Source organism: Rutilus rutilus (assembly GCF_951802725.1).
Source record: "Rutilus rutilus genome assembly, chromosome: 24".
Classification (NCBI taxonomy): domain Eukaryota; kingdom Metazoa; phylum Chordata; class Actinopteri; order Cypriniformes; family Leuciscidae; genus Rutilus; species Rutilus rutilus.
In genome coordinates this window covers 28008337-28028517 of record NC_140228.1, presented here as the reverse complement: position 1 = coordinate 28028517, position 20181 = coordinate 28008337, and the positions used below count along the sequence as shown (strand labels likewise).

Here is a 20181-nt window from a genome sequence, read left to right as displayed (position 1 = left end):
TTTGTATAAAAAATACTTTTAACCTAAAAAAGATACTTTTTAAAAACTTTGTGGAAAAAATCAATTGCCATGTGCAAGGAAAATGTTAATACTTTTTTTACTCAAGAGTTTTTAAACTAGAATTTCATCAGATTGTCAATGCTTTTAGTTAAATTTAAAAGAAAGGGTCAGAAAAAAACTTTCACAAGAATAAAAAGCATCATCTGATAACTTGGAGTGCATTGAAGGGAAGTTGTATACAAGCCACCAATCACACTAAAGCGTGGCTGTATGTCTGTTTTCCCTCATTAGACAAGATGAGCCACTCCTCTGATAGAACGTTTGCACGATGGGCGGGACGTTTTTGCTGGAAAAGGAAAAGTGGTTGATTTTTGGGGTGGGGGACATACTAGTATTATGTACTGAAGAGAAAAACAGAAAGACACTGAAAACAAGAAGATCACAGTGGGAAAAGGGAAAGGAGGGAAAACCTGTATTCGTAGAGATGGGTGTGGAAAGTCAAGCGAGATACTGTTGGGTTCTGTTGATGATTAGAGGTAGAAAGACAAGAGATTACACAACAGCAGGGCAGGTTTCGAGTTGTGCAAGGATTTGGGGTGGGGGTTAGGTTGAGAGTGAGTGAGACAGAGTTGTACTTGTCATAAGATTCTCGCTCCTTTGCCGGGAGATAGTGGAGGTGGAGGGAGTTGGGGGGCTGCTGTTACTACATCTGTTCCCACCCATCACTCTCACTATCCTGAGCACACACACACACACACACACAAAAGACAGAAAGAGGTTCTTGCACATCCTTGTTAAAACAAGTCAAACTCTGGGAAAGCAGAGATGATTCGGTGACAATATGAGTGAAGAATATGTTCAGGATGTGTTTGCGTGTGCTTGAGTTTATGTGAGCTTCTTGAGTGTTTTTGTGTTAGTCAGAAGCACACAAGGGTGGAAAAGTCCTCACACGATGCCAAACCGAGCAAACAAGAATGCCTCTGCTTTTCCCTCTCTCTGTCTCAACTCCATCTTGTTTCGTCTTCCATCTGTCCCTCACTGCTTTTCCTCTTTCATCCTAGTTAAAAACATATTTTATCCCTCTAAATTATTCTAAAATGAGTTGAGGTTGACAGCATTTCTTTACAACCCTTTTTTTTTTCACAACAGGGAGTCAGTTGGAATTAGCCACTAGCTATAACCATAGTTTTCTTCTGGAAAATCTTAAATGAGGTATTAGAAAAGTAGCTGAAATATTTACCAAACTAACAGGCCAAGCATTCAAATTCTTATAATTCTTGTTGGGGGTTGTGTCTTGGAATCAAAAAGGTTGAGAACGTCTGGTTTTACATGTACAGCCAACACATTTGTGATGCTACACAATTGGCGAAAAGTTGGTTTTAGCTCGACAATTGAAATTTTCAATAGCTTGTCCTACTTTACCACGGGACACACATATGACACTGCCAAATAGTACAAATAGCACCTGACTATTTATTGGAGAAGCATTCCTAATCTAAATTTACCTTAAAACTTGGGCCTGAAGCCAAAGCATCCACCCTCTAGCCACAAACTCAAGTCACCAATGCACGATTTAGTCAAAAACCTTGACATTACAAGAGCTTTTCCTTCCTTATATGATGCCTCCAGCATACATTCAGTAGGAGCTCTAATTAAAGTAATTGGCCTGGCTTCTGGGATGCAAATGACAGAGCCGAGGTGGGTTGGGCTTTTCAAGGATGGCTGTCAGACAATAGCTCCAAGCCAAACTGACAAAAGTGACACATGCACTTTAAAAGCAAACAGATAGTGCATGAAACGACCGTTCGGTTCACTGTTCTTAGTCTTGAATGGCTTTTATAAAGGGAAAGGATGAAGATATAAAAGTTCTTCCTGAGCGGGAGAAAGCTAAAATGGGGTTTGTTTGTTCAACAACAAAAAAAAAAAACACTTTGTGGTTAAATTGAGAAATAGTAGAGAGGTCTGCAATGAGGCGAGGGGGGTTGAGATTGCAAAAAAATCCAGTGACCATATGTTGGCTGTTTATTATAGCTTTCAGTGTCTTCCTTAACATCACAGTGCTCAAAAGGAAACAGGAGAAATGCAGACTCTTGTGTGAAATAAGTAGTAGCTAACAAAGATAGACGAGGCAGTCGAGGAAGGAAGCTACACTCCCGGAAACTAAACATCCCAAGATCTTGGTGTAAAAGAGGAGTTTCAGAGTAGCCATTCTCTCCCACCTCGCATCTGTCCTCCCTACCAATCATATGTTTGAGTGACTCAAACTGGGGCCTACTGAGCCAGAATCTTGTCCTGACTTGCCAGACCGAGCTTCACAAATCCTCTCACACAAACTGACTCCCGATGACAAAGGCGGAGCATTCGGTCACCAACATTTTGAGCACACCTCTCGTTTTTAGTTCATGGAGTGGTGTGCAGCCTGCCAGCTTGAACTTTTCACGTTCAGTCTCTCTTACTCTCTAAGGGCAAAGATCAGGGTATCAGTAGAGCACTATGTTTACAGAGAGCAAGAGAAAGGGGGCTGGTTTGGGGCCAAACTAGGACAGAGTGGAAGGAATATTACTCGTGCTCCCTCTCTTACTCACGTAAATCACACTCTTTCGTCCGCTCATTCGATTGTCATTCGCCCTAGAGTTGACCGTTGAGTCTTACACAAGCTCTTTCCAGCTACATTCACACAGCAACAGAGTACGGTGGTCAGTCCTGTACTAGAGTTTTTAATATGGTTACGTTCAGACTCAATTCAGTTATTTACAACCGCATTCTATAACCAAACTCACACCCAACTTTTTTCTGTTGTTCATCCCACGGCATAAACTATCATCTTTTGGCTTCGCTGGCCCCACTCTCTGGAATTATATTCCCCAACACATCCGCGACCTTCCATCATTACATGATTTCAAAACCCACCTTAAAACATTTCTTTTTGCTTCTTGTTTCTCTGATCCCTGACTTCATGATCTGATTCTTGTCATGTTTATCCATTTCAGTTTATTCATATTGTTTCTTTGTATACTGTCATGTTTATTTGTATCATATTGTAAAGCGACCTTGAGTTTGCAGATAGGCGCTATATTATTACAACTTCATTCTCGGAAAACCTGTGCTGTGTGACGGGAACTGGACTGGACAACTAGTTATATGTCATGTAATACGTCATACAGTGCGAGAGAGCCGCTCTAAGCTGCAAAAACGTGTGTCTACTGTGTGTTTGGTGTTTTATGTGTGGTTTCGGTAACTTACAGCGATGGAGATATGAGCTCTGTGTTTTAGATCCAGTCACTGTTCTCCACAGGAGCCACTTCGGTCAGTTTTGTGTTCTACGCACGACTCAAAAGCTTGGCTCTCACGACACTAATATAAAAGCTGCTGTCAGTTAATGAAGATTTGACAGATGAACTTGATCGCTTTGGACTCTTCTCGTATCAAAAAAGATAAGACTTTAGTTTTATGGACGCCAACATTATTGATATTACTAGAGTGGTTACTGGCAAGCGAATACAGGCTTGACTCCCGTTGAACGTTCATACAGACTGAATTTAAAACGCTACTGTAAGATGCTGTTTGAACGGGAAATCGAGACTCACACACCTGTGAGTAAAAGCAATTGTCAATCCCAAAAACTGACAGTCTGAAGGTAGCCTCCCTCTCTGAGATGGCGCAAACGGGAATAAGCCTCTTATCTTAACGTAATGGCCTACTGAACTAGCTTTGTGCTCGAGGCAAAACACAATGGGACTTTATAAACCCTGTCCAAAGTAAAAAGAAATGTCCTGAAGCAAAAATGTCCCCTTATCAGGGTATATTGTGTGGCCATCCACTATGAAAATTACAGCAATCAGGCAAATCCTGTAACCTGATCCACACGAATGGTGAGTTTCCAAGACTATTAAAAGCTGTAATTAAGCAACAAATTTGAGATGCGTCCTGCTAAATTTGCCATGGAGACTTTTCTTCCCTATTGTGATGTATATCCGAGTGAAACGGCTTCACAAACAAGCAAAGAAATGTAGAGCTGGACCTAATGTTGTCCATCAGGAATTGATTGGATTGTAGAAAGTGCTGTTATCGTTTCATGGTGACTAAGCTTTTTGTTGGGGTTGAAATATTGAGATCCAACATTGCAAGTCAGATACAATAAAACAGCAATGTTTATAATAGATGCAAATGGAAATTCATAAACAGCACAACAATAATGCAGAATGTAGGGGTCTCTAGACATGTTTTACGTCACCAGGTTTCCCATTCAGATTAATAAGATTAGAAATCAGTAAACTACAGAAAATGTATGGTTTAATGTGACATCGAGTCTTATGGGCTTCATGCCAGTAGGTTGTGATAAGTCTCCATCTTGAAAGTGAGTGGTTTGGAAGACATGTAAGAGAAGGATCCAGGGTGTTACAGAGAGCAAACTGAAGTTGACTAACCAACAAACTACCAGATAATATATTTAAACTACCATGATTTCCACAATTAATCACATGTGATCAAAACAGTCTAAATCTAGTAGTGTGAGAAAAACAGACCTCTTATTAAATACTTCCTCAATAATCAGTTCAATGCCCCAAGAGCAGAACAGAAACAGATATGCTAAGCAAAAAAAAAAAAAAAAAAAAAAAAAAAGGGTGGCTAAGCACAAACACACACTAACACACTGTAAAGATCTTCCAACAAACAACAGCTTCAAAATAGTTTATGCTCAATTACTGGTTACTGGCTTTTTTTTAATACTCAAAATGATTCTCCATCACTGTAAATCTCAGTTGTTTTCACCACAAGCTAAGCTAAACTGTGACTGTTTATGGCAAAGTATCACGTTTATCTGTGAACCTGCAGCCACTCAAACAGGTTTTTGGTGGATGACAGACTGCCTCACCTATCAAAGACGCCTCAGGCCCAACCACCATACAACTACAAGCTCAAAATCCCACCAAAAAACCTATGAAACAAAGTGAAACAACCATATCACACACCATATTAGAAAAGTTTCATTGAGTAGAAAAGGTGGATTTTTGCCGATTTGAGAGCATTCACTTTTATCTTGGCGACATCTAATGAATTGTGTTATCATTGTTACATGCCCTGTCGGTACGTGATGAATGGTTCGGTCCTGTTCAGTGACTTTTAACAAATGCGCCACAAGTCTGAGCTTGGGGAACTGCAGGCGATCGAAAGCATGGCTTGAGCAATAAGCCATGACTCAGAATCACTGGAGTCAGAGGTTAGTTTGAGCACATCACCTCTTTGGTTTAGTCTAATAATGATAAGCAACAATCTAACAGCCCTAAGAATGTTAACAGCACAACATTGGTGAAACAACGAGAATGATTTAACTGTGAGAGCAGATGAACGACAGCTTACTGTATATTATTCAGTACTTTTGGTGTAAAATAATGTGTCTTTTTGGGAGCATCATACTTTCACCTAGATAGCACAGCTGTTTTACAGAAGAGAATGTTGACCTTTGACCCTGCTACCTGAGAACACTGCAGGACGAGCAGCCGAAAATGTAGCTAGCAACTCTCATTTAGGCTGAACTATAGACTGAAGCTTATAATTACAGAGAAAAAAAACACAAAAACAAACATATTTTCTCTTTAAGGCTCAATTTGTTAACATTAGTTAATGCAATAGTTAACATAAAATAACAACAATGAATGCTTTTTATCAATCTTGGTTAATGTGATTTTCTAGCTAATTAGATAAACAAATACATTTAACAAAAAAATAAAAAAAAAATTAAATAAAAAAAAAAAAAAAAAAAAAAAAAATAAATAAACATATATTAATGAGTGAATTAATAAATGATGTACAATTGTTAGTTCATGTCAGCTAATGTTAAAAATGAGACCCTTATTGCAAAATAAAGTGTTACGACAATGCTAGTTTCTATCTTTATTGATGTTGCACAGCTTTATCAAAGCCTGAACTGAAGACAATTGAAGTCAACTTCCATTTGGTTTGAAGATTGGCCTTTGTCTGGTATTTTGTCTTTACATCTTTTCAAATTTGTTTCCTTTAGAGCCACAATCACAAATACATTGTTCAGATTCCTTCCTGCATCTGAAGCAAAATCATGTCTGTAACTAAACCAGCCAACCTGAACCAAAAAAACATCATGTTTTCAGCACAAGTGTTTTAAAACAAGACAACGCAGCGCTGATAGATCCCAGCTTCATGCAGAGGACGTTAGTGTGTGTATATGAAGTCTCATGAGCTGAAAGCAGATTACAAGTTCAAGCTTAAGGATTCCCCGTGCTTTTATGAAGCAAAATAATAAACTGTAACTTGACAAACAGGAGATTCGCACATCTGTTTTGTTTACCGAACTCGTTTCTAAATGGATCCAAAGCCCATTGAGCGGCATACATGGCTAGCTTGACTGTTTTTGGACCGCATGCACACTGCAAAAGAGCAGAACAGCTGAATTTGATGAATGATAGGAAAGGTATGCGAGCCAAGGATGTCAAAATGTGTGGCAAACTATACAGTATGAGTGTAGCTGTGACTTTAAAACAGCGAAGATGAATAGACATGGATGAAAGGATGAAATAAAAGGAGTTTCAGGTGAAACTTGTGGGCAGGGCTTGATAAGCAGGCCAGTTTTCCATGCTGAATGTGCAAACAGTGAGGATGCTCACTCGGCTCGGCTGGGACCGGACCGGACCGGACCGGACGGTGAGGTATATTTACCCGTCCTCAGACGAGGTTGTATTATTCTGCTGTCGTTCGGGGTTGAGGACCGCAGTGCACCTCGTGTGTCAGCAACCACTGCTCACACTGCAGGGAGACCACAAAGAGGGAGTTTAATATGCATGCCTATGAACACACACACACACACACACACACACACACACACACACACACACACACACACACACACTTTCTTTCGGGATGAGCCACAGACTTTTGACCTTGAAATCTGTTATAAAGTAATAAAATCATTGCAAAACTTGCCGTGTTGAATCATAGCGCTATGAAACACAGAATCTCTATCTCAGTGGCTGGAGTTTGACCCGCAGTCGTGGTGCAGTTCAACTCAATCTCTCCCCAAAGGCTGCTCTGAATCAAGAAACTGCTGTTCACTTGAACGTTTGGCATACGGGGTCCCCAGTTAAGACAATACACAGCAGAAATTTGTCAATCGCTTTAAACGTTTCAGTAACATTTCTATTCACTTCACAAACAATTGACTCTTACGAAGGGATTCTTTTAATGATTTGTTCAAACGACTCTAATCCTCTACTGAATGAACTCACTGAATCATTCAGAGCAGTGTCTGAATCAATATCTGACTCACTTATTACTATCACTTGCAGTGATTGTAAAAAATTAAACACGTTTTGTGTACTTAAGGTTTGTGAAACTTAAATCAGAATCAAATTTGCGATGGGTTAACTTTGAGGAGCATTTACGCCACTTTTCCATAAAGATTCATATAGCGATACTGTTCAAAGGTTTGTGGGTCAGTATAAAAAAAAAAAAAAAAAAAACTGTACTTTTATATAGCAATGATTCATTTTTTTTTAGCAAAAAGGCAGTAAAACACGTTACAAAAGATTTCCATTTCAGTGTTTCTTGAGCAGAAAATCATCATATTAGAAAGATTTCTGAAGGATCATGTGACACTGAAGACTGGAGTAATGATGCTGAACATTCAGCTTTGATCACAGGAAGAAATTACATCTTAAAATATACTGAACATTTAAAATTATTATTTTAAATTGTAATAATGTGCAATATATTAAGAAACAACTTTAAAAAAACAAACAAAAAAAACCAAAAAAAAACCCTTACCTAACATTTGAACACTATACTGTAATATTGTAAATCAGTGTACACTAGAATATGTTTAACTTGCTGTTATGTTTAACTAAGCTGCTAAAATATAAAAAGTTGTAAAATATAAAAACCTGCTAAATTACTTATTTGTTGGAACTAGTACTTTATTACTAGTATTTTATAATGTTTTTGATATCACCCAATGTTTAAATAAATTCTCACCTAAAAATCAGCACCAAAAAGAAATGTGGTCTGCTACTGCTACTAATAAACACGGTAAGAAGTTGTTCAGCATCATTTGTTGCATCACTAATCAGTGATTGGCCCGTTTAACGTCCGTTAGCCGTCCGAAGGATGGAGGGATACGGAGATGCACAGATGAAGAGGAGGAGAGACTTACGTAGCTTTATCCTCTTTGTGCAGGAGCTTTTGAAAAGAGAGGAGACGTGACGAAAGGGGTGATGGAGTGTGTCTTTCACAGAGAGAGAGAGAGAGAGAGAGAGAGAGAGACACACACTTAACAGACTGAAGACAGATGACCATAAAAAGTTCACAGGAAACTTTGGCGTTGGTGGGGGATGGAGAGACAAGCGGAGGAGTCGTCAGAGAAGAGATGAGAGAGAGAGATGGAGGAAGGGATGAGAGAGAGAGATGGAGGATGGGATGAGAGACACAGGACAGAGATTATCAGATTAGTGGCTGGTAAGACTGCCTAATTGAGAGGCAAAGAGGCAGGTATAATGGCCTGGGTGGAGGAGACATTTTAGATTGCTGTGGTCTTTAGCCACGCCAGTGTGTGTGTATGTGTATGTGTATGTGTGTGTGTGTGTGTGTGTGTGTGTGTGTGTGTGTGTGTGTGTGTGTGTGTGTGTGTGTGTGTGTGTGTGTGTGTGTACACGTGTCGATTTTTTTTTTTTGCTCTGCCCCTGTGAAAACACACCCAGCCTCTGTGTCTTCTCCCAAGTTGCATTGCTCTGATGATGATGATGATGATGACAGGATACTGACTGTACTCAGCAACTGTTATTGGCTTTGGTGTGAATCACACAATAGTCAAAGAAAAGGAGAAAACAAAAGGACAAGGAATCCCAGGAATACACAGCCAGCATCCCTGAAGTGTTACCACTGTCATTTTTTACAATATAAATAACTATGAAAACATTTAACATGGAACAAAAAACTATAAGCTTTTGCAGTTTATAAACGAGATTTTCGGATAAATCTTGTAAAATGCTGAATGGAAACGCTAAAATGTAAATAAAATGGAAAATGTGCAAGTTTATGCATACTTTCTAAGTACATCACAGTTCAAAAGTTTGATTTAATAAAAATAAAAATGGCATTTATCAGAATGACAATTAAAGTCATTTATAGAAACTTTCCATTCATCAAAAAAAATCATGAAAAAAAAAAAAGTTCCACACGAATATGAAGCAGCACAACTGTTTTTAGCATTGATAAATAATAATAAAAATGTATATTATTTTATTGATTAATCAGAAATGTTTCTTGAGCAGCAAATCAGCATATTAGGCCGATTTCTGGAGGATCATGAAGACATGGGGTAATGATGCTGAAAACTCAGCTTTGATCACAGGAATACATTTTATTTAAAAAATGTAGTAGTACAATAGAAAACTTTTTTTTAATTGTAATAATATTTTACAATATTACTGCATTTTTTTGATCAATTAAATGTAGCCTTGGTAAGCATGAGACTTTTCAAAAACATATACTATATATATATATATAAACTGACCAACCCCAAATTTCTGAACAGTAGGGTAATTTCCTAGATTTGCATCAAAATAGTCATATGACTTTGCCTTAAGTAATGTGACTTAAATCGCTGTCCCTCCCACTCATTACAGTAGCACAGACAGAGCTCAAGTTATTCCACAAATCTAACAGAAGCATTAGTAATAGTGAGGTTTTCTTTGCAAGCACAACTAATTAGATAAGTCAATATATATGAACTTAGACTGTTAAAAAAATAATCTAAGAAAGGTGCCATAATTAACAGCTACAGGTCACATGTCATTTCTGCATGACAGGAACCCGCTTAATTAAGGCTAAATTTGTGTTTAATGAGCGCAGGTACATCCATTTTTGGGTTAAACCTGTTTGTGTATGCCCACTATGTGATTACCTCCGCCTCCGCGTGTGAGCATGAGCACTTCAGTGTGTGTGTGTGTGTGTGTGTGTGTGTGTGTGAGAGAGAGAGAAAGAATGCTACTGCTCTGTTTCAGGGCTGGATGACAGGCACGGACAAGTGCATGAACCGACATGTTTGAGAGCATTTGGCGCGCTGAGATAGCGCTGCTTTCTGCCTAGCACATCACCCCTCAATATCAGTTTCAATAGCGAGAGGCGAAGATAAAAAAAAACAGTGAAAGAAAGAGAGGAGATTGGACCTGTGCAAAGAGAGGAAGGTTCAAAAGAGTTTAAAGAAAGGTTTGAAAGAAAGGGGAAAAAAAAAAAAACTGCAGAGAAAGAGCGAAGTGAGAATCTGGATAAACGGGACGGGCCAGTTTGACGCTTGAAAGACGGCACCAAGTTAACTGCTCACTCCCTGGCATGTTTGCTTTGTTTCTATTAAACACCAGAGACATTGACAGGGGTGGGGGTGGGGGTGGGGGGGGGGTTTACCACCCTGAGGTCTCATATCCTTATCAATGCAAACCGTACACCCTACAAGACAGAAACACACAGCCTCGGAAAGGGCTGATACTAATTACTTCAGTTAGACTATGCCAAAAAAGACAATTGCCCACTGTATTAAAAGCTTGTTACCAAGTCCTTTTTGAAGAAGAAAGTGTAGTTTCCAAGCAATCCCATCAGAAGTAGGAAATGCAGTCACACTGAGATGTAAAGTTATAGCCAACACAATGCAATAACGCAGTCCCGTTATACATATTTAACATGAATTCATACTCAACTATGACAGGGGGGCGGTTTGTGCCATTAAGCTAGCCATAAATGTCAGCGGTTTAACGGTCTTCAAACAGTTGCCTTAACTACAAATAACTGCATAACTCGAAAACTAAAAATGACCATAGAAGACGACAGTTACAACACGTAATTTTGCCATCATAATAAACGAAGTTCACAATGGTATTATGTTTCCATGTCCAAATAAAAATGGCTATACCATTAGTAAGTGAATGGATAGAAAAAAAAAAGCATCCCTCAGGAAGTTTCTCAATTACTCAGCAGAAGTGACAGCGACGCAATCAAAATCAAAGACGTAGCAAATTGAAATCATCTGACCAGCCATTGTGTGGCAACATGTGGAAACTCCAGTGAGGTTTGAGTTCCTTTTACAGATGATGGTTTATATTAGAGCAGAACAGAGAAGAGGACAAACCAAAGAGGACAAAAGCACGGCACCAAACCCGGTTATTTTCTCAACAACAAAATTCCTTATAGCCTACATGATTATCTGCCTTTTTTTTTTTTTTTTTGCAGACAAGTTTGCAAAGATCCTAGCTTCAACAAGCGGCACCAAATACGGCACATGCAGTTTTATCAGCTGACAGATTTTTTAAAATGGTAACATGACTAACAACAGGGGAAAAAAAAAAAACTGAGTATCAAATGAGTAACTTTCGCTTCAACATTGACCAAAGTGGGGAGTTCTGCAAATGAAGTTGTGGCATCAATCCATGACTGTCTGTGTGGTCGACTGTTTTACTCATTCAACACCTGAGTCGAGTATACATCATAAAAGGCAACAAGCTGAACTGCGCTGCGCAGGAAGTGGCTTTCATTTCCAAATCAGCCCTGGCTGCGTTGCCTTGGGTGAGCTTGCTTCATGCAAACCAGCTCTGTATCTGTGCGCGCATCTCACATTCAGTAAGAGAAAAAGGGTTGCAAAGCTTCCAAATCAGTCTCTTTGAAAATACAGTGCTCATCTTGTTAAACGGCTTTCAGATAGATCCATCCCAGCAAGCAATTCCGTGTTTAAAAGACGTCCAAGCCGTCCTAAAACGAGGCAAAATTTGGGCTGTCAGTGAAAATTTAATAGGCGTCTAAACCATATAGACTAGTTATCAACTGACTAGGTAGACTAGTTATCAACTAGTAGACTAGTTATCAACTGGAATAGACTAGTTATCAACTGGATAACAAAGAGATTAAATTAAACAACTAGTCTATTCTTGGGATATGGTTAAGACGTCTCTCAAATTTTCACTGACAGCCTCGTTTTAGACGTCTATCAGACGTCTTTTAAATGCGAAATTGCTTGCTGGGTACAGAAGAGTTGCACGGATGCACAGGAAGATCTGGTTCTTGGTACGCACATGTTCTTTGGGTGTTTTAAGGGGGATGGGGACTCAGCTGTGGAACAGGCTCGATAGTTCCTGGCTTTTCAGAGGTTAAGAGACGATGTAAACAAGCATGCAAATTGAGGGGGTCCTTGGCAACGGACGACTCGGCTGTCAAACCTCACAGGTGCCTGCGACAGGGACAAGTCTTTTACCCTTCTTTTTTGCAGATGGTGGGTCTTTATTTGAGCCTAAAGACACATATGGTGCGTTGGATTTGCCAGACTTCACAGTGGGGTGGTTGACGGGTCACATGGGTGAGGTTTGAGGACAGCACAGCCTCATCTCCATATCCATGCAAATATGCATGGGCGGAAAGAGAAAGAACTGCATTCTCGCACAAAAGAGGCTGGTTTTACCAAGATAGAGTTCTTGTAAGCGAAGACAGACGCTGGCTCTTGCCCGGTTTCTGTGGAGAGTCGTGGTGTGAGTTACAGAGGAGTGCAGATGCAGGGTCCATGCTGACAGATCAGTGTGCCATTGACAGCTGCCTGGAAAAAGCATACACTGTCCACCCCTCATTACAGATGGTGTGTGTGTGTGTGCACACAAGCTCTCTCAAAGAATATCGCTGTCCCCACCAGTCCATCCAAAACAGGGCAGCCATTTTAAAACTCTTCCTTGAGGGAGAAACAAGAGCCATGAATGAAAAGAATCACAATGATGTGAGACTACATGGGGACGCTCATCCCAGGCTCACTTTGGTTATACAGTGCGTGAGGTGTAGAGGAATGAGTGAAAGGATCTGAGCATCTAATCTCCTTCCTTCCTGTTGTTCTTGTTGTTATGATCACTCCTTTATTTAACAGACATGTTTCTGCAGGAAGACCAAGAGATCTTTCCCTGGGCTGTTGCTAAGGTGCCTTTCTCACTCGACTTGCTTTGAGAACGATGTGGATGTGAAGACTTCTGCGTTGTGCAACTGAAACTGCCACCGTTCACGGACATTGTTTTGAGTTATTAGAGGACTTGTAAAGGTACCAGTTTTTTTTTTATTTTGTTCTGAATGCGTTTATGTGCAAAAATGGAACTTTTGATTCATACATGGAAAAATTAAATACTCTTGGGAAGCAGTCACATGGGAATTCCTCCCATTTTCCCCCAATCCCTCCCTCTCGGCAGAGCTGACCGATGTGGCAGCTTTTATGGCAGAAAGGACGCAGTGGGCCCATGCCGTTCTCCTTTGACAGTTGTCTATCTGTGCAACAAATGGGACATTCATCGGGGGTCAGCAGTGACAAATCAGCTCCATAAATCCAGAGGCACACAGAGGGATCTCCAAACCTCAGTGTGTGTATTAGGGATGCACCGAAATGAAAAATCTGGGTCGAAACTGAAAATTCTGGATGCTTTTCAATAACTATTTATTTAGGCTATTATTATTATTAATAAATAGCTTTTTGTATTAACATTAGACTTTTTATTTAAATTCAATCTTTTTAATGATACTGAATTTTAGGGATGCATCGATAATGAAAATTACCAATAACCGATAATTCTTTATATTTGAAAGCCGATAACCGATATATTGACCGATAAATCTAAACCCAAATTTGTATGTAATTTTGAGAGCCTGATTACAAAAACAAAAGTCTCACCATTAAAAGCCATGTCTCAAGTACACAATTATAATGATGTTCTCATTATAATTTTTATGTAGCTTAAATTACAGACTTGTGCTGCACATGTTGCACTTTACTGTATTTTCCTTTTTTTAAGTGATTCCCATCATATTTCAAGCAATTCAAACACATCATGTTGAACAGTGCAAATCTGAAGAGTCTCAGCTGAAGGAAATAATCCATTATTTATCGGATTTAATATCGGCCAAATTTTCTTATCGGGCCGATAACGATAACATAAAAAAAATAAAAAATAAATCAACATATATCGGCAGATACCGATATGGTGGTCTTTATGGTGGAAATTAAAAACTACAAGCCAATAACATAACCACACTTTTACTGAAAGTAGCACTAAAATTGGACAGTAAATGTATTAATATTAAATATCAATATTTTATTCTTTAATAAAGTTCTATGCAACAGAATCAGATTTAACAAAAAAATTTTTTTTTACCAATTATCCAAATAATGTGTAGTCCTACAAAGCTATTATCATCAGAGCATGTGAGCAGAGCGGATCAGTGAACAAGAGGGTAGCGTTATTTTACCAGCATTGCCCAGCACGGCTAATACTACACCATGTTTCAGCACGGCCATTGCAAACAGAAACAAGTCAACTACAACACTGAAATTTCATCGGCGCGTTATTTGACCGGACTTTGCTTTTCCGATGAGCATGAGTGGTACGTGAGTGGAGCGTTCGCATGGGCCGTGAGCAACTGAGCCGAGTGCTTTTTCTCTTTTGGCCAAAAATCAAAAATGCTATTTTCGGGCCAATAATTATCGGCAGCCAAAATTGTGGTGCATCCCTAGTGTATATGTCTCGCATCAGCTACTAGTGGGCAGGTCTAAAGGACCTGTCCGGGAGAGTAAGGCAACCCCGCCCAACCACGAGTCATTGGGGCTCACCATGGGCAAGTGACAGTACCCCTCTCTGCCTCCCAACTATGGGTCAAATAGTAGATGTCAACTCGGCAGCAGGAGTTGGCAGCTGTTGTAGAGCATTGGAACGTTTTCCTGGTTGGTCTACCACAGCTTTCTCGGTGGGCGGTGGGCAGCTTTCTTTGCGGGACAACGGTCAGCGAGTATCAGGCCAAGTTAGTAGGCTACTGCGGGGCGATCCTGCGTTGCAGGATCCGTCGGATTCAGTGGCGTAGGACCCAGAGGGAGGCAGTTGTCCAGGGCAAACATCCGTCTTCTGCACTCTGCCCCGGCACTCGGTGCTATAGCATGCATGGAAAGCAGCTACTAGAACAACTGACTTATGTTTGGGTCCTGTAAACGTGCAACTCAAATCTACCATCTGCATGAACAGTAAAGGCAAAAATGAATGCAGAGAATGCTCAAAGCTAACTTAGCTCAAAGAAATCAGAGTATTGCAAAAATGTGATGCAACTCAAGTAAAACCGAAAAGTGTTATTTAGCATACTGGACGCATAACAGTGAGCATGAATGCAAGTAAAATAAAATAAAACTAATCTTAAAAGCCACATAATGACTGACTTATGCTTGCCAAACGTCGCAATAAAAGTATAGAGAGAGACACTTGTGATAACCATCTCTCTTTTATGCACCGTTGAGGTATGGGTGTGGCTGCTGGTTTCATGAAATAGACTCTAAATTCACTGTACACCTGAGAACACAAGAGACAAGGAGTAGGAAGAGGAGGAGGTGTGGCGGGGGTACCTCCAGGCCTTTTCAGCCCTGTTAAAAACGGCAAGCTCCTACAAGTCATACTGAAAAAGAGGCCCACAATGCTGTGCACGCATCCTGAAATTGTGTGAACGTACCATTATTGCAAAGGGATTCCCTCATACAAATTCATATTAAAAGAGAACAAAATATCAAGAACAAACAAAGATGCTAATTATGAAAAAAAGTGTGCAAACAAACCAGATTAACGCACTAACATTTTAGTCAGTTCAACCAAAGTCAAGACAATTTGATTCACTGTGAATAATATGCTAAAATGCGACTGACACACTTCTGAAAGTCTAGCTGGTCAAGTTTTGAGGCTGGAGATCCACCACAGTGGGTTCTCCATCATTTATTTGAAAGACTAAAGAAAAGGAAAACCATTGGAGGGGTGTTGACAGAGAACTAGCAGATATGCCTCTTACAGCACTTATAATGGAGCTCTTTGTACAGCAAAGAAGAATACGGCCTTCATCGAGCTGATGCTGAGAACATCTCTTTGCGGCTCAAATGCGCACACATAAACAGACATGCAGTGACCACGCATGATTTGTGGCTGTCAAGACCGCTTTTTCTCCTCTCCTGAAAAAGAACGCTTGTCTGGTGTGAGAAAAGATCTGTGAAAGAACTTATTGGACACCTCGAAGGCCCGGTTCTGACAGCGATGTTATCGTCGGTCAGTGTGCATTCCCTCACTGCCTCTTCTTTCACTCAATCACTCCTGCACCTCCCCTCCCCTCCGGCCCAGTTTTGGCTTCTGTTCCAATGTTACATGGCCTAAACTCCAAAAGCAAGGATGCAGGCCAAAGTACAAGGCCAAAACATCAGCCAACTGGTGCTGTGACGGCCATCCACCACCCACTTTTAAGGCCACGCCCCCAAAAGCCAAACCCATGTGACTTCCTTCGGCCAATCACGCCTCATGCTGCCAGCTGTTTGCTATTGCCGTTCGCCTGAGTGACAACCAGGCCGGCGGTTGCAGAAGGGGTCATCCATCACACTCCAGTGTGTGCTGACGCGCAGGGCTTCTCATCTGTGCTGAAGCGACTCCCTAGCCTAGCCTAGCATCACATCACGTACAGATCCCCCCCTCCCTTCCTCCCTTCCTCCCTCCCTTGCCTGTAATAAGAGTCACATTGTTTTTTCCCTTTCGTACCGCTCCAGAGTTGCTGTGCAGGGCTCTCCCCTACATAGGCGTCTGCCTGAGGACACGCTCCTACAAGGGAGCAATTCATCTAGAATGGGGGGGGGTGGAGGCACTGGAACTTCAGAGGAGAATTTGCAAGCTGAGAGCGTTAAAGTCACAATTTTTTGTAAATGTGGCAGCTTGGTGGTTAGCATCAGGCTGACCATCCTACAAAAGGCTGTAGAGGCAGTCTACAAACAAAGAACGAGCCAAAAGTGAGAACTTTTGAAATCTGACGCATTTAGTTGCAATTTCACACAAGAAAAGGGGTCAATTAAAGCTTTTACCCAAAGAACCAAAACATCTTTTAAAGAGTTCTTTTCTGTCTATATTTCGCCGTATTGAATCTCCATATGGAGTAAACTATCTCTGTGACATGATTCAAATAAAAGCTTTATCGTTACACCTAAATTTTAGCTAGCCAACATACAATGTGATGATTCGGCATAACATTACGAATCGATCGGCAGCATGAAAAACACTTTCGTTGTGCGGCAAATTCAGATTTAATTTCATTGGACATCATGTTTCAGAGGTCAAAGTAGCTTTCAGAACTGTAATGCTGACAGTGAAAATGAAATATGTTATTTAGAGTTCCAACCCTTCTATGTAACGATTATGTTTATTAATTGTGCATATGGTGCCGCATTAAAAAAAAGAAAAAAAAAGTATGCTAGGTGTCACCTTCTATACAAATAAGTCAAGTCTATATTTAAAACACAATAGACTAAATTTGGGAGTAAGCTGCACAAATGTACATTGTTATCCACTGGACATCACATTCATGCTTGTATTGTTCTTTAAGTGTCAATTAGCTTGAAACCACCTTCAAGTGACGAATCTGAATGACATCACCCGGTACAGAAATGAAAGAAAGCACACAAGCCCTGAGTGTAGCAGTCAAAGGACGGCTGGTCATTACAGACCAATCTCTTTTGTTATTCCATTACAGTCTGTAGAGGCGTTAGGGCACTAGCGTTTCGGCTGCAGGGCCGCAAAGGCCTCATTTCCATCTCTATGGACCCCCTTAATGTTTGCCCACACATTGATAAAGAGGGTCCCATCAGATGTAAGGCGGCACCAGAGTGGGTACAGATTGGTGGGTGGGTGACAGCCCTCAACATTGTGAGGTCCTGAAAGGATAAAAGGGGTTAAAACACGCAGGAAGGAACAATTACAAGTTTCAAACAAAAGGCGAAGCAGGCTTAGCTGAAACCGTCACATAGGCTAGTTCAACAATGGAAAAAGTTCTGGTTTCCTCCACTGATTTTGGAGAACTTTAAACGCTTTTTTTCATTCTTTTTCCTTGGCGAGAGGTTCTTAGAGCAAAACCTGATTAAGCATTTAATGTTTACCATCTAACAAAAAGAGTCAGATTAGCAGAACTTTTCCTGTCCGCTTTTCCCTGGCAATATGAAAGGCTTTGCGTTGAAACCTTTTATTTGACTAGTTCCGATGAACAATTCCCTTAATGTAGCACAATAGTTATCATAACAGTAACATCCAGTATCCACCATTTCCTGTTCAGCCGAGGTTTAACAGACTCGCACACAGCCTTGTGGGATAGGCCATTTCCTTAGCAATCCATGACACAGGCAGTTGAATCACAAACACAGACATGCAGCTCGAAAGTGACCAATCCTGACATCATAAGGGCGAGGATTTAAATGAAGTAACACCTGAAATCTGGGAACAAATCTATAGTGGTCTAAAAGCCAAAAAAACAATGCAGAAGTGCAACAAATCTTTTGGCATTGGTTAAGTTTCCTACAGGCCTTGAATATCTTTGTAACTTATCAAATGCCCACTGACCCTGTTCAAAGATTATGGCTGAATGAAATGACTGCAATCTAAGAGAAGACATTACAGAGACACTATCCACTTTATGACAAGTTATGCAACGTTGATGGATGGAGACAAAACAGACACTTTGCACATCAAACACAAGAGTGCTTCACCCCAATGAGGATGTTGTAAGTTTTTAAACTGTATGTGCTGACAATTACGACTCTTCACATGTCTGTAAATGGATGCACGAGTATCAAAAGTTTCAATTCAATTTCAACTTGCACGACCAAAAAATTCAAGTTAGTAGTACAGTAACCCACAAGGATGAGCTAAGCAGCCATTTTATCGGATCTCTGACATGCAACATGTATTTTGTAAAGGCTGTACTTTCAGACAGACCCTTGATCTGGTCTTCTCGTGAGGCAATCAACAGCCTGGTTATCTTCTCTGCTCTTTGATTAAGTTTATTATTGCCTCTGCTCTACTTTCCCCCCAGCACTTGGTAACAAAGTTCATGAGTGGAGTTCTAACTCCCTGGTTAATGATAACACTCCTTGGACAGACATGTTTTGTGGGATGCTGTGGATGGATGGGAACTAGAGGTATCCAAAGCATTTACTGATGACTAACTCTGATGGAGATGTCTTGAAATGTTACCGCTCATTCCCTCGTATAAACTCATTGACAGGCACAGACAGGTTGGATGATACTGCATTTGAACAAGCAGTTGTTTTCAACCACACAGCTGTTGTACAGGAAAAAGTTAAATGCCATTAGTGTTTGTTTGTTTAAAGTGAGGCATGGGAGAGCAGGTCTGGTTCAGGTTTAGTGTCAGGCTTTTTCACTTAGTGGGTGAAAATGTCACATTTCATATAATTGTGTAATATAATTGCTACTGGATGAGATTCATCCACGTAGATTTTTAGAAGTAGACTCAGATGTTTACATTATTTATTTGACTTCATGGTTTTCCACATGTCATCTGGGTGGGTCCCTCAGAAATATCCGAGCGTGTTGGCTTGCTGTGAAGTAGGTGTTGAAGGAGGGCAGCGTTTCTGTCTGCTCATTGTGTACAAAGCCCCTGATGGGAAAGGCCAGGTTTCAGGAGAAGAAAGAACCCAGCTCGCTGTCTTTTGTGCCGTCTCCTCAGGGGCACGTCAGCAGAGCCTGCCCCATTGACTCCTCGTTTCCCATGGGAGCCAGACGGTGTACCATTAACCCCAGACCAGTGAGGCAGACACACCTCTACCTTTTCACCTGGCCATTTGAATTTGCAGCTCAAAATTGGGCTTGAGCGTCCACTTTAGAGCCCCAGACCTCTCTAACCCAACCCCCATCACATCAGCCGGCTCCATCACAAAGACGCATTTATTTTGGAAACAGTAGCCGGCATATCAGCATTTGCTATCTATTCTAATGCTGATGTCCCTAAACAGAATCAGCGTGGCCTGGTGTTATATGGAAATGGCTGACCTGTCATCGAGGAGTGTTATTCTCCTGGTGTGATGACTCTGTTAGGGTTTTGCGGTGGATTCTGGGAGGCTGCATTTTTCTAAGTGGACCGGGAGTGGTTTTCAGGAAGAGTTTTGCATGGCATAACAGTCACGCATCTTAGGCTACGTCTACACTAATCCATATATATTTGAAAATGCATGATTTCTGTACGTTTTGGTCTTTAGTTCACAGTAACAACGCCATGTCCAGACATTTGACACGTACCAACTATGTGCTACTTTCACAGTGTTACTAAAGATAAACGTTACTTTGTACAATCTTC

At 40.6% G+C, this 20181-nt stretch overlaps 1 protein-coding gene across 4 annotated transcripts in view; it reads right to left on the bottom strand.

The window, feature by feature from the left end:
• Window positions 1-20181, bottom strand: part of rreb1a (ras responsive element binding protein 1a) — a 56860-nt gene that overhangs the window by 24744 nt on the left and 11935 nt on the right. The window contains exon 2 of one of the 4 annotated variants that reach the window (XM_084398762.1): window positions 6694-6780. The exons of 2 other annotated variants lie outside the window; for them this stretch is intronic. The gene's annotated coding sequence lies outside the window, so the exon portion shown is untranslated. Of the gene's footprint in view, window positions 1-6641; window positions 6781-20181 lie in introns of those variants that run through there. One more of the 4 variants, XM_084398763.1, reaches the window with a different exon arrangement.